Source organism: Ambystoma mexicanum, chromosome 2p (genome assembly GCF_040938575.1).
Source record: "Ambystoma mexicanum isolate Mex_15411 chromosome 2p, UKY_AmexF1_1, whole genome shotgun sequence".
Taxonomy (NCBI): Eukaryota; Metazoa; Chordata; class Amphibia; order Caudata; family Ambystomatidae; genus Ambystoma; species Ambystoma mexicanum.
In genome coordinates, this window is record NC_090923.1 from 273,593,511 (window position 1) to 273,609,001 (window position 15,491).

General features: G+C 44.9%; 1 protein-coding gene across 1 annotated transcript in view; it reads left to right on the forward strand.

Moving 5' to 3' along the window:
• LOC138567739 (inter-alpha-trypsin inhibitor heavy chain H3-like) overlaps positions 1-15,491 on the forward strand; it is a 475,184-nt gene that overhangs the window by 388,822 nt on the left and 70,871 nt on the right. The gene's annotated exons all lie outside the window — the stretch shown is intronic.

Genomic DNA, 15,491 nt, shown 5'->3' on the forward strand with positions numbered 1-15,491 from the left:
TCCTGGGCCTTCAGAGATGCCAGGGCCAACGGATTGCTGTCCAAAAAAGGTAAATATAGGGATAAAGTAGAAGGGTGTAAATGTTTAGAGAGGGAGAGATAAACAATCTGAATTCAAAACCTACTTGTACAAAGTAAGAAACGATCAGGGGAAATGTATGTGTAGTCCAAGAACAAACTAAGAATACATGGATTTTAAAGAACTGTACCCTTATTACTTCAAGATTTCACAATGAAGATGCAAAAACTGAAATTGCAACCTGATTAAAAGCAAATAGAAATCAACACGTGAATCTATGAAGGTCAAATTCTCATCTCACCAATCATTTATTTATTTGTATTTTTTTTACATTTTCTTATTTATTTGTATTTTTGTTTACATTTTCTGTATAGCGTTACATGCCTGTGGGCCTCAGGGACCACTTGCCCTCAAAAAGAGATCAAAAAGAGGCCCTGCCCTCCAGGTTCCTGCCAGGCCATTTAGCGTGCTGCACCTGGCAGACCCGAATACACATAACCTTCCACAGCAGAGCTGACTCACAGAAGATGACATGAGCAATATCAATTGGAATGTGGCGGCCGTGGACATAAGTAGTACCATGCACTATGCCTAAACTCAGGCGTGGCTTTACTTTAGAGATTATCCTGCCACCATCATTGGCTTCTTATGATCATCATCGTTTGGGTACAGTAGAGCATATCGTAAATGTCACCCCTGCACGGCGGAGACTTTTCTGTCATTGTTGCGGTACATGGGCATCTGTGACCTTGGGGCCTGCTAGGTACCACTTGTAGGGCAGACTCTGTGACTCTGAAATACTGATGCAGCAGCCACAGATACATATTATTTAATTGTATTTATTTATTTTTGCATTCATTTCAGCGCACCTAACCCTCAGGCATCTGGGCAGTAATTACAAAAAGTGCCTAGTAGAGTTCATAAAGTGCAAGAATGCTCATATAGATTAATTACTGCCTCTACAATTCGCCCTCTGCAACTAATCCAGAACAGGACTGTGAGACTTGTACTTGGCCTCAAGCCCTGGGATCGTATCTCTCCAGCTCTGAAATTTCTCCATTGGCTCCCAGTGGATGCAAGAATTAAATTCAAAACCCTCTGCATTGTCCACAAGGCTTTCTGGGGCCTGGGTCCAATATACCTTCAGCTATCCCTGCCCAAATACCTCCCCTCTCGAGCTCTTCACTCCTCTACCTCTAACTCCCTCAGGGTCAGTCATTTTTCAAAGACACAAGCTGGGGGTAGATCTCTGTCTTCGGCTGAGGCCTCCCTCTGAAACACCCTCCCTGCACTCTAAAACTTGACGAGACCCAACTCCGGTTCCGGAAGCACCTCAAGACCTTCCTCTTTTCTTCTGCCCTCGCTCCCACTCTCCCTTGCTGATCTGTCCTCTCTTGGCACCCACCGTGCACCTGGCCACCATCTGTCCTCCGGGCCCAGGTACCTGCTCAATCTGCCACCCTCCTGGAATGCCTCCGGGCCACCCCTTGCACTGGGGTCTGTATCTGTAACCATACAGCCCCCCCTTTTTCTTCCTGCACTTATCAGACCTACCCTGTCTGCTGCCTTAAACCTAGCACTTGCAAATTGCTGGCTGCACTACCACTGTTTGATGCCTTTATTATTTATTTATTATTATTTATCTGTTTCTCCTCTGCTTCGCACTTTCCACTTCTCCCCCTTCCATACACTTTTCCCCTCCACCTCTCCCATGAACTTGCGCATTCTCAATGTCACTGGGCCTAGTAAGATCGCTGTTTTGTTCTCCCCTGTTCCCCTCCCTTGCCTTGTCGCGCTCTGAAACACTTGTGTACGAGCGTGATAGAAATAAAATATCAATATCAATGCGATGGTAGTTGATACCCACCTGTAATCTAGCATGTTAGACAACACAAGTGTGAGTACATAAACTGGCAAAGCCTCGCCTCATGATACGCAGGGGCTAATTCCGACATGCAGAAAGCTTAAAAGGCATTATAGGTGAATGCACAGAGCCTTATGGTACGGGGCTACTTCAGATATGCAGACGGCATACAAGGTATAAAAGGTGAATGTATACAGACTGCAAAAGCTTCACCTCATGATACGGGGGCTAATTTAGACATGCAGACAGCAAAAAAGGCATAATCGGTGAATGAATACAGACTGGGAAAGTCATACCTAATGGTAAAAGTGTCATAGTGAGTAAACCTTACAGCATTGTAACATCATGTGGGGAGGGCGGGGGGGGTAATTTGCAGCCAGGAAATATCACAGTCCAAGTGTCATGTCATGCAGGAATTAGTTAAGGTTCATCATGATCCAAGTGTCAAGGTGGGCATGCCTTGCAGTAAGGTGAACTGGATGATCTCCAAACAGCCCTTTAAGATGAGTAGCAGTACCCTTGAGATAGATGGGGATGCAGATTCATACTCATGCATCAAATAATTAAGACAACTTAATAGTTTGGCAAAGTGAGTGCGTTTAATGACAAGTTCATAAAATTCTTCTCGCTCTCTTTACTTCAGAAAAAACACAATATTTATAGCAAAAATTCATCATTGCTGACGTAAAACCTGTGCATGTACTAACGTCATTTTACGTGGCAATCTTAAAAACCTAACATGCAACGTGATTGGTTATAGGAAGGTAACTTTAACATAGGTACAATATCTGTATATGGAAACGGGAGAGGGGATTGGATAATCAATGTCAGGTGAGGCAACTGAGCCCTTCCTTCAAAATGGCAACTACGAACGTCACTAAAAGTACGACTTCCTATTGCACTACTCAGAGTAGGACCATAGACTACATGGACCACTATGATTGGGTTGGCATCAACCCCACTCATGCTTTTCTACCTATGTCTAGCAGCATGCAGAACGAACATGCAGGTGCAGAGAAGCTCATCTACACCCCAGCTTCCCACCAATTATGTTACAATCAATCATCACCTCAGTTGTCATGTGTCAATTACCTCTTTGTAGTTTGGCCTTGAGTCTGCTCTGTGCTCTGAGAACCTTTAAGGAGTATGGGCATGGCGGGGATCCATGCATAGGTGTGAAAGTCTCACTCTTCCAGCCTGTCTTTGTCATGTGACTGGACACCGTGAAATTGGCTTCTCTCTGTGTCTTTTCGTATATTTGATTTAATTCTACCAGTTCTCTGATGTCTGTGGCTTATCTTGACCTTTCTGAATGGGATCCTCTGTTCTCTTCTCTCCTTAATTGTAACCAATGTCAGTCCTTTCCAGCCAGATAAGACCTTGGCTTTTTGGCATGATCATCCTTTGCTGAGTTTTGCTCTGTCTCGATTCTTGATTTTCTTGCTGCGACACACTCCATTTGAGGCCTTTTGTAACCTTTGTTCAATTCTGCTCAGTGGACTTGCATTCATACATAAAGTGCTTCTTGAGGCATATACTTGCAAACCTTGGCGTTTGCCGCAATTTATGGACTATTAAGCATAAGCTATCTTCACCATTTCTTGGCCTCTTGCAGTTACTTGTATCTGTACACGTTAAACTATCTAAATATCTTCATCATGTATATGGCATAGCTTTCTTCATCTTGAGCCCAAGCTGTCACTTATCCACGGTATCCCCTTCATATTTTGTCTGTTTTCAGTATTCTTAGGTCATTATATCTTCTATAAGTGCGTCAGTTCGATTTCTTATTACGTCCCCATTCATCTTCCTTCATTATCTTATTTGCTTCTTCAGGTATTTCATTCAAACAACCGTCATATTGTCTAGAATGTAGATATGACTTTTTATAAATGGCTACCTTACTGTCCAGATTTGCCTAGGTGTCAGTATATTAATAGGTGCTGTTATTCTGATAGGTACTGGGCAGAGCCCATGTGCTGCTCTCTGCTGCTTTAACTGTTCTTCATACGTCACATACTTTGGTGTGAACTCAATAGGCAATGGGAGGGGGGCAACTGGAGTGGAGGGTGATACTCAACACTTCCTCTTCAAAGTTTATAGCAAAGTAGGCAGGCCACACGGCAAGGTATCATCATGGAGCAGGAGTCAGGCATGGTAAGCCAGCTAAGCGACGAGTAGAGGTGAAGCAGAACCTGGTGTGGATTGTGAATACATAGGTGATGGAAGTACATGAGTGAGAGAAGGTGAGGGTGGGACATGTACAGCATCCTTGAGGAAGCAGAGAAGGCCATACATTTACAGGGTGCAACGTCTTGAGCTGCAGGAAGGCCTTTGAACGGCAGCCACGATCAGTGGCTTATCTTGAACAGGGTCTAGAAGGCGAGGTGACACACGGTGTGATCGGCAAAGCGGACATGGGGGTTTGGGGTCAGCTACCTAGCATGGGCACTGAGGTAGATCTGGGTGCACTGGGCAGAATATGGATAGTGTTGGGCTGGCCGCAGAGGTCATCAGACAAAGCATGAGTCTTATTGATTAATTTCTGTTTGTTGGGCGTCGTAGTGGAGACCTACAGCATGACGACAATAGAGTGGGCTGTGGGGTGAGGGAGAGGTGGTTCTGGTGACTAGGCTTCATGAAAGATAGGAAGGTGCCAAAGCCATATTCGAAGTTAGGAACAGCTGGTGAGGCTTACGGTGCATTTGTCGATGCAGCGGCCTACGGCATGCAGGGGGCTACCAGACTGCAGATAATGGCCGGCCTTCATGGTCTGACTGGGGACAAACAGGGGAAGAGACTTCCAGTGGCCATCAGAACAGAATGTGCTTATGCAAAGGAGGGAAAGGAAGAACAGGTTTGGGTGGAGAGTGTGCAAATTCTGTGGGGGAGAGGGCCCCTGATCTAGGTAAGTGCTAAGGGGAGGCCAGGTGGACAAGTGCCAGGTGAATGCAGAGTGCAGGGAATATAGGTCCACATGCCAAGTCTGAGGACGGGGATGGATGGGCTCAATAGAGGTGCAGGCTCTGCCAGGCTAGTACAAGAGAGGGAGCCCGGAGGGCAAGTGCAAGTTAGTGGGTTGGGAGGGGTTAGGGGATACTGAGGTGCTGGGATAGACTGGGAGAGGAAAGCCTGGGTTCCTGTATGAATCAGAAGCAATGAAGCAGCCAGTCGAAATGTGGCTGAGAGGGATATTAGCAGGGGAGGGTGAGAGGAAAGGAAGAAGAGAAAAGGAGGGTCTTGAGAAACTTCCGTAAAATAAGGAGATCCGGCTCAAGCCTGAGAGGGGCAGAAAGGCCATTCCAGAGGGAGGCTTTGGCGGAATAGAGAGATCTATCCCCCACTCTCTGTTTAGAAAAAGTGCCTGATCTGCAAAAAGATAAACAGGCTCAAGTAGGAAGGTATTTAGGGATAGCAAGTTGGATGTAGTGGGGTCCCAGGCCCCAGAAACCCTTGTGGATGATGCAGAGGGTCTTGAACTTGATCCTCGCAGTAACCGGGAACCAGTGGAGTGATTTTAGGGCTGGAGAGATGCAGTCCCTGGGCTTGAGGCCAAGGATACGTCTTGCAGTCCTATTCTGGATTAGTTGAAGGGGCGAAGAGAGGATTTAGGCAGATTGAGGAAGAGGCTGTTGCAGTAGTCCAGACTAGAGCGAACAGAGCTCTGGAGACAATGAGTTTCTGGGGGAATGTGTTGGAAAGGGAGAATGCCTCTGAGGGGGTGCAGCTGAAAGCGGGCTTTCCTGGCAAGGTCTGCGATCTGAGGAGAGAAGGAAAGAGAGGAATCAAAGATGACACCTTGTTTTCTTGCCTCACAAAAAAGGGGGAGTGGAGGGGGACCATGGAGGGTGGGCAGAGAGTAGGAGGGTGGGAGTTGGGTTCCCAATGAGACAGCATCTCAGTCTTACTGGCATTAAGGCAGAGTTCGTTAGCAGCATACCAGACTGGTGGTCATAGAGACAACCAGTGGATTTAGTGTGGTGGATAATCTGGAAGATGACTAGCTTTTCCAAGAGTTTGCCCATGAAGGAGGTAATGGAGATCCAGCAGTAATTAGCCAGGCGGGAGGGGTCAGCAGAAGGCTTTTTGAGGGGAGCATGTGCAAGGGAGTGCTTGAGTGGTAGCAGGAAGTAGCCAGTGGGAAAGGAGTGATTGCAGAAATATCAGTCAAAGCTGGAGCAAGGGAGGCAATGTTGCCCTTTATAGTTCTGGATGAGCAAGGGAGCATCTGTTTGGAGGAGACTTTCCTAGAGAGGACTTGTCTAGAGATCTCATACAGTGTTATGGGTGAGAAAGAGGAGAGTAGGAGGGAAGGGGAGAGCGGGTCAAAGAAGGCCTGAGGCCAGGGGAGGGAGAAGGGGGGGAGGGTGTAGAGGAGAGTGGGGACAGGATGTCCTGTGTTTTGATTATGATGTGAGAGGCCAGTTCAGTGTAGAGGGTCAGGGATGGCAGAGGAGAAGGGGAGCCTGCAGTAGGATAGGTGTGTTCCAAAGCAGCAACTGACATTTGCTTCATCGGTCGAATGATGGAGAATGAGACTGGCAGTGTGGTTAGAGGCTTAGCTGGGGGACCAAGAGATCCAGGTGAGTGGACAGGAGAGCGTGATCAGACCAGGATAGAGGTGTAGTGAGAGGGTTGGAGATGGGGAGTCTGCTGAGATGAGAGCATCCAAGGTGTTGTCCGGCTGAGTTCAATTAACTGGAGAGAAGAATGGTGAGGGAAGGAGAGTCACAGAGGCTACAGAAGAATCCAGAGGCTGTATCAGCAGAGTCAAGGTGATTATTGAAGTCTCAGAGGAAGAGGTGCTTGGAGGTGGAGGTCAGGAGAGAAGAGGGGAGGTCAGACCACTCCGAATGGAAGAGGGAGACCAGAGCATGGTCCCTGTATATGGTGACAAGGGTCAGCAAGAGGATTGGACAGACAGCAAGCCTGCAGATGAGGCATTCGAAGGAAGAGTAGGTTTCAGTGGTTATGATAGTAGCAGGGACCCATTCAGGGAAGATTAGGGCCACTCTTCCGCAGACCAGATAGGACTGAGCTTAGAGAGCATCTTGTTGCCTCCCGGGAGGAGTGTATCAAAAATAGTGACAGAGCTGACAGCGAACCACGTCTTGGTGAGAGTGAGGATGTTATGGTCAGAGGAGTGCTTAATAGCAGAGCAAGAGGTGAGGGCAGCTAAGTGGAGCTAGTTACCACCTTTGAAGGTCTTCCGGGGTGGGGTACAGGAATGTGGTACGTAAACCAAGGGTGGGGCCCCAACATACATTTGCAAGTTCCAAATGAGGAAAAATGCTTCAACACAAAACAAGTACTATGGGCCTCATTACACGGAAGGCGGTAATGGTTAACGGCCACCGTTAATGGTAACGGTGACCGTTAACCATTACCGCCTTACTACGAGGTCCCTTAGCGGTTGCAGGCGTTAAAAAACAACCTGCTAAGGAACCTCGGAGCTAATTACGGCACCGCAAAATTGCGGTGCCGTAATTAGCGCCTTCCCCATTCCCATAGAGCCCTATGGGGCAGAAATGGGAATGGGGAAGGGCAATGGCGGAAGGGGGATTTACCGCCCCACCAACCTTGGAATGGGGCGGTAAATCCCCTTTCCGCCAAGGCGGTGCCGGTATTTTACCGGCATGAGCCATGGCGCTAATAGCGCCATGGCTCACCGCGTTCCGTGTAATGAGGCCCTATGTCTAAGGTATATACAAAATCCTCAACCTGAAAGCGAAAGACAAGAGAAACCAAGAACCTGGGTTCTAATCAGATCTTGAAAGAGATTCCTACAGATATACAAATTGTCCATAGAATGAAATAGCTGAAACAATCAGTCTACACTGTTGCAATTTTTTTCTCAAAGTTTGATGTTAATATTTAATGCAAAAAAACGTTTTCGCATAAAATTAGTCTGCGACATCAAACATAATACATGCAAACCATTGTGATACTAAAACCAAAATACAAAATCTATTATGTACAAAAGTTAGGACAAATCAAACAAAAATTAGAATCAAACACAATGATATACTGTTAGGTTACATTAGACCATAACTTAGGCTACATTACATATTCTATGGAGGTAGTTGAGATTGTAGTGGGACTATGGACCACTGTTTGTCAATTCAGCTTTGACATAAATCTATCTGCGGGTCTAAATCAGTGAGACAAAAGTGTCAGCAATTTGTAAATTATTGCAATTCCTTACACAGTGTCACAGTGGTTGGAGAATGTACTGGATACCTTATCTGAGTGGAGGGTTGCCCATCCATATGGTTAAATGGACTTTTCGGCTAATGTCTTATATTCTAGGACCATAGCCTTTTTCAGGATCCAGAACAATTGTTTGCGGGGACCCTGCATGCAATCATAAACCTCTAATGAATATGCGTTCGCCTTACTTCAAGGGTTTAAAAAAGGATGACAACATTGCAATAAAAGAAAGCAAAGGGTAAGTGAGGGGCGAGGCCCCTGACACTGGAGCATAGAAGCAGGAGCACAAGTAACAGTATGACTAACCTCTGTGCATGTCTGGGCTGTTCTGAAAGAGTCGAACACACAATGGAGTATGAGGGTTTTCGATATCTGCGGCTGCAAAGAAATGCAACAAAGAGAATATGTCTTTAAAGGTTGTAAACTAAATGTGGAGAGACCATGTACATCACGGTATAGAACAAAGCTATAGGCTTTACTCCCACCGCAAGCAGAAACAGTCAACAAAAATATATATAAGGCTAGAAAACAAAAAGGCATAAGGATTCACCCGTGCTCAGATGGAGGCTGTAAAAACAGTGGAGCGATGTCTAGGAGTGAGGATCGGTGTAAGGATGTCCGACTCTTGGAACAGTAGTATTTGTGTTCACAATTGAGCCTAGGTCCTGTGCCTCCCTGGGTGCACGACCTACACGGTTAGATAATGTGGCCTTATAGATCGATCTGCAAGCGAGCCATAATAGGGCTCCACCGGAGGATGGAAAAATGCGGCGTCACTAGATTTGGAAAGTTGCAGGGTTACGAAAGTGGTCACCTGCAAAAGAAAGAGCGGGAGACAAAAAATAAAAATTGAAAATAAGATTTAAGGATACAGTCAGCCAAAATTGTGTGTGAAAAGTTCACAGCTGTCGATGAAGGAATACATAGGATGTGTGTCCACATGTCCAATACCCTACTCGTATGAGGTGAGATATATAACAATTGGACTCCCGTCGAAGCCAAATCAATGGCGTGCTGGAGGCACCATATGGGCTCCAGTATCCGAACGTGAAAGGGAAACTTAGTAAGTAGGCAAAAAACGAAAGCGTACCAAGGAAGCTGTTGTATAAGAAACCTGAAGTGTAGTCTTGGTTTCCAAAGACGTAGTAATGGTAATGGGTGTCTGGTCTGCAGCCGAGACCCTGATTGGTAAATGTCAGAAAAACGTGCTGGCATGGACACATAGGCTCAACAGCAAACTCTGTGTCTCAATGTGACCTGCCTATACAGCGAGCTAACTGTGATGAAGCCGTTATTAGATCCCTTGTATACTGAAAGTAAAGTAAAGAGGCATCCTGGTGTTTGGACCATGTCCAGAGAGAGGGTCCAGGTGTGGCGCCATTTTAGAAAGGAAAAAAAGGGCACATGAAATGCAAAAAACGTGCATATATAATGGTGCAGGAAAGATACTGCTGTATCATTACATGCAGGCACACTGAAAATAATAGTGTGTCCTGTCAGATTGTGGGCTCTCCCTGTTCACTTATTGCCAGCCCGTGGGTAGAGCCAACAATAAAACATTTTTAAACAAAATAAGTGGCAAATGATGAGTCCTAGAGCTGCAACCACTAGGATTATATCATATGTGCCCTGATGTCCAAGGGCAGCAACATCAAATATTGCATATACAAAAAATAAAAAAGGAGGATGGCCTAGGGAAGGTGTCCAGTCTAGTGACATTGCCCAAAGCTATTGCAGTGGACTGGTCTAAATTGAAGAAAAACCCTGCATGCTTGGAATTAAACTGCACAAGAAAGAGGGTGGGAGCGGTGCCAAAATGTGTAAACAGATGGAAGACGGGAGAGGTATGTAAAGAACGACCTACATATGGTACATAGATGGAAAAACCATCCTGTGCATGGATAATACTATACAACTAGTCATACATTCACAATATCAAGTGTATCTCGTTTAGGCCTTCCTTTTCAGTATTTAAGTAATGGATCCACCATCCTTCTTTTCGATCCAAAGACCCCCTTATGTTAGAAGTATTCGTGATCACCTCTGGGACTCACCACTGAATGTCATCATGTGTGTGTTGCTTGCTGACATAATGTGCGACCATAGGTGCTGTCAATGTTTTGCACCTAATTGACGACCGATCTTCCACAATTCTTTTGTGGACCGGTCTGCTGGTCGAGCCTACATATCTTTTGCCATATGGGCATTGTGGATAATAAATAACATTGGTCGTTTTGCAATTCGAGAAATGCTTGAACCTCCATGTACTCCCTTGGCCTCAAAGCTCTGCATTTTACTAGTGTACTTGCAAACACTGCAGGTGCCGCATGGGAAGTGGCCCAGGATAGGTCTCATGTTCCACAGAGAGTTTCTCCCACTAGGGCTGCTGAAAGTTCAGTTGGTTAAGTATTCTCTCAAGTTTTTTGATCTTTTTAATGCCATCATGGGGAATCGTTCATTGGGCAATACAGTTTGGACTAGTGGCCAAAATGTTTTGAGTGTGGCCTTGATCTTGGTGGTCTGTTGGTTATTGGTTATATGTATGTACACACACAAGTATATTTTGTGCCTGTTTCCTAGTCTTGGGTATAAGGAGGACCTCCCAAGGTGTGCATTGTGATCTCTTGTGTGCATTCCTGGTTAAGTGCTTGGGGTATCCTGTGGCCTTAGGTCTGTCATCCAGTTTTAAGGCTGGTTCTTGGTAATCCTTTACATCTGAGCAATTACGCTGTATACGTAAGTATTGTCCATATGGTAAATTATTGCGCAAAGTGGTAGGATGGTGGCTGGAGTAATGAAGCAGTGAATTGAGATCAGTATTTGTCTTGTAGACAATGTACTTAAGCACGTTTTGATCAATCCAGATGGACAAGTCTAGGAAGTTGATTTTCTTGTGGCTCCTGGACATAGTGAACTGAATTTTTCAAATGCGAGTATTTAACCGGAGTTGGAATTCCTCTAATAGTTCTGAAGGTCTGTGCCAGGTGAAGATGACATTGTCGATGTAACGCTTCAATGCTTCCACTTATGTTTTTTATCTCTGAAGGGTTTGGTATCTGAACGGACGTGTTGTTTCTAAAAATGTGCCATATAAATAATGGCCAGGCTGGGGGTTTATGCCGCCCCCATAGCCATTCCCTTGGTTTGCAGGTATGTGGTACACCTGTCAGTGGTGGTGAAGGGGCCAGAGTAGTGGCAGAAGGAGGAGTGGCAGAAGAAGGGAGGAAGTTGATGAGAGACGGAAGACGCCTATCAAGAATGAGGAGGTTGGGCTAAGAGCCCAGGACCATGACAGTGCCATTCTGATAAACATTAAGGACATTAATGATAGCCCTAGAAAATACAAAATATGTGAAGAGTACTTCCCATCGGGTTCCACCATTAATTGGAAAAGAAGAGAAAGGGGAGAGTAATGAGACCATAAAGGGAATCGAAAGGTCCGGAGAGGGAACGACAAAGAGGATGTCAGAGACAGTCTTCCTGGAAGAAGTATTGACGTAGGTGTCAGCGATGGGCAGGCCTGGATTGGAGACCAGGAGATCTTTCCTGAATTCTTTCATTCCAGGCTTCGAAAGACAGATAGGATTGGTGATGAGTAGCAGTTAGAGAAGATAGGGTAGATGGGAAATACCATGGAGTGAGAGAGAGATGGAAGGGGGCGTAAAGACTTTTCTTTTCACCTCCTCCTTACCTTCCATCCTTCTCTGCTAATCTCACAGTCATTGTGATTTGTGACCAGGGCCCTTATGTGTCCTTTAAGGCCCTGGCCTCCCGCAACCAATCGCCTGAGCCTCTGCCCTCACACAGTACTTACCTTGGCACCCGCTGGCCTCTGCCACTGAAGCCTGCACTTACCCATCTACTTTTACAGTTGAAAGTTCCCTAGCACTTCCCACACTGAGCACTTACACCTGCTGCTCACTCACAAGTATGGGTACCCTAGCACTAACCACCCTCTCCCTCTTCCCACCTCCTCCCTCTGTACTTGCACCCTCTGAATCCTGACAAGGCTTAGTAGGTTTGTCTTTATCCTCCAGTGTATTCATTGTTTTCATCCCATGTTCCCTCCCTGTTGCCCTGTGGGTGCTTTGAAACACAATGTATTTGTTGTACAAGCACCTAATAAATTCACAATGAAAATAAAATTTAAAAAATAGGGAGAGAGAAACTTCACAATGCACGACCAACTCACCAGATGGCCTAGCAGCAAGACAGGCGCAGATGAGTCAGGTGCACTGGAAAGGAAGTCCAGACCAGTGAAGAGAGTCATGCGGCAGGCGGGGCAAAAAAGCAAAGACTTACGAAATAAACAGTGGTGCATGTGTGCCAGCAAAACACCATGGCAAATGACACCACTTACCAACTGGAGGCAGGAGATGATTATCCTAGACTCAAGTAGTGCATTTCACAAAATGGTATTGCACATGAGATTAAATGGCATTCACAATGGACACAAACTGAAAGGGGTAAACAAGGAAATAAGCGATCCACAAAGCTATGCTAAATGATCAAAATCAATGGCAAATCCATAAAACTGCTTGAAACCTCAATCTCTTCTTTAACCTCCCAAGCACTGGAGATGCTTAAGGACTGCTTATACAAGGTACGGATCACATCTGTGTGGAACCCTTGTAGACAGTGGCTTCAACTTAAACATACTGGTGACATCATTTATAGAGAGGTTATTAGCAGGAAAACTCTACACAAGTGATAAAGGCATGATCACAACTGAAGTGCACTTGAAGAGAGACTTGAAAATAAGGATAAGGAAGGAATAATTTATACCATCACAACAGACACTTCCAAAGAGAAATGCTGAGATTTTCAGAAAAAGAAGTGGTATGTTTGAAGGGATGCATCCACTAAATAAAGATGAATAACAATGCCCTACGTGTGAAGCACAGACCGCCACCTCCTCCTATCACAGCAAGAAAAAGCCCTCAGGTTTTCCTCAAAGAGCTGGCAAATGAAGATACTGTGGGACCAGGTGAAGCCAAAAAGGGACTCAGCATTGTTGTGATAATAAAAAAAAAAGAAATGAGGAAGAGCTATGCAGTCTGAATAAAGAAATGCTAGTCAAATTGGTGATTCTACTTGGAAAATCAATAAGCTTCTCACAATTCAATATGAGAAACACATTTTACCCAATCAGACTTTATGCAGACCCACACCCTCCACTGCTTTTATGCCATCCTTGTCATCTATAAGTACACAAAAATAAATGTGGCCCATTATCCATAATAAACGTGTGTTCAAACATAGATGTGTCAGATGCTGCATGGCATCGACAATGTGGCTAATTTACATGACAGCGTACTGGACTAAAGTGAGGATGTTCAGAGTCAGGGAACCTAGCAGGAGTGAGACCACTGCCCCACTTCTACCAGGCTGCCCATTGCTGGGCACCATATGCATGCTACCTTGCAGGACCGTGCACATTAATGTCTGATGGCTGTTGGCTTGCTGAGGTTTAGTGGTTAACCCAAGAACCTCTAGATGGCATTACAATACCCTGTCCCTGTTTAAGAAGCATATCTCTGTTGTCGAACCGCTAAATGGGTAACATCTTGTCCACCCCTTCTCTGCTCCGTTTTCACCTCCAAACGACAATGCTTTATTTAGAGGATTGGGATGCTTGGCCATATGTTGGCAGGAGAGAGGCCACTATCACGCTATATCATGCAGTAAACCATTGCATTATATCTCGCTTTACTCTGCACCTCAACGTGCAATGGATTAGTCCTTGCTAAGGGGTTAGTGGATGACCCCAGAAACTACAGATGACAGTGCTTCACCATGCACCTCAATGTGTAATGGATTTCCCCTTGTTGAAGGATTAGTGGGTGCCCACAGACACTATACATGTCAGGCAACACTAGGTGAACCAGATCTGCTTTGTAAAGCTTCTGAGTGGGCTAGGTATGCTCCCTCTGTGCCAGACAGCCAGAAGTGCACTGAAGAGGTCTTCGAAAGAACAAATGCTGCGAGACCTTACATTTCAATCATAGCACTCGGGCTAAATTCGGTGGCCAAGCAAGTCAGGATATCAGCATTACATTTTTTGAATCATGGAAGATAATTCAAGATGTTCAGAATGTTCACTGCTTCAAAGGTGATTGGCACATGTGGGCAGTGAAATAACAATCGTGTTGTCTGTATGAACAAGTTTGCCAACCAGGAAACCTCAAATGGCAGGTGAAATGAAAAAGACAGAAACTTGATGACAATAAACTTCATAATCAGGTCGTAATTATTTGACAAGATTAAGGGGCATTTCAAAGAGAGCCAAGTCGTAGTAAATAAAAAAAGGTTCAATTAGATAATGGAGATGGCATGCTGTTGCTTCAAAAGGGATTTGTTTTTCCGTTTTTTTGTATGTGGGATGCAGTGTTGTTGGAGGTCACCTTGAGTTGTCAATCCTGAGTTCTTTCACATTCCTCCAAATGTGCCCATGAACCAACAGATGTCCTTGACTTTGGACACCTTTTACTGACAGCATTTAATAACGCAACCATGTACAGTGTCTTTGTCACAGTATGCAGATCTAGGAGCCGACACTTTCTGATGAATGTGTGATATGCTTACAGCGGCCTGTTGCTCCTAGAATACATCTTGTTCGGCAGCACTGACATTAATCTGGTTGAGAGATAAATCTGAAAGACTAACATTTAATGTAATGTATTTTTTGTTTAAACTTTGAGGCATGCATATCTTTCTTTTCAGTCTGAAGTCAAACACTCAATTTGACAATGAAGATTTCTGCAACTTAGACTATTTGTTGTTTATCTTTCTAAGAGTATACGTGTTGCATGGAAGGAAACACATTTAGCAAATACCCAGGGTTTCTTGAGCCTTGACTTTCTGAATTCAATATGGCAACATCTCTACTTATACCAATTTCAGAGTTATGATATGGACTGGCATTATTGTGATCAACATAGTCTTCTTCTTCTTCTTCTTCTTCTTCTTCTTCTTCTTCTTCTTCTTCTTCTTCTTCTTCTTCTTCTTCTTCTTCTTCTTCTTCTTCTTCTTCTTCTCCTCCTCCTCCTCCTCCTCCTCCTCCTCCTCCTCCTCCTTCTTCTTCTTCTCCTCCTCCTCCTCCTCCTCCTCCTCCTCCTCCTCCTCCTTCTTCTTCTTCTTCTTCTCCTCCTCCTCCTCCTCCTCCTCCTCCTCCTTCTTCTTCTTCTTCTTCTTCTTCTTCTTCTTCTTCTTCTTCTTCTTCTTCTTCTCCTCCTCCTCCTCCTCCTTCTTCTTCTTCTTCTTCTTCTTCTTCTTCTCCTCCTCCTTCTCCTCCTCCTTCTTCTTCTTCTTCTCCTTCTTCTTCTTCTTCTGGTTTGTTTCTCATACTTATTGGTATTTGTATTATTATTATTAATAATATTGTAAATAATATTACTAT